Here is a 207-nt window from a genome sequence, read left to right as displayed (position 1 = left end):
GTAAAACGATAATAACGCGACAAGTCGGGTCACCTCGCTGGTTCCTTGCCCCAGCCATTTCATACTTCCGTCCAGTAAAGAGGAACCAATAAAGCTAAGAGAACATAACACCATTCTCCCCCGAAGGGCCTGATTATTTATTAAAAATTTTCTTGCAACGGATCCTGGATTGGCTGAGTCATACCCTGCCTAAGGAAACGCGTTACA

This window comes from Glossina fuscipes, unplaced genomic scaffold (genome assembly GCF_014805625.2).
Source record: "Glossina fuscipes isolate IAEA_lab_2018 unplaced genomic scaffold, Yale_Gfus_2 155, whole genome shotgun sequence".
NCBI classification, from domain to species: Eukaryota; Metazoa; Arthropoda; class Insecta; order Diptera; family Glossinidae; genus Glossina; species Glossina fuscipes.
Note: the sequence above shows the minus strand (reverse complement) of the source record.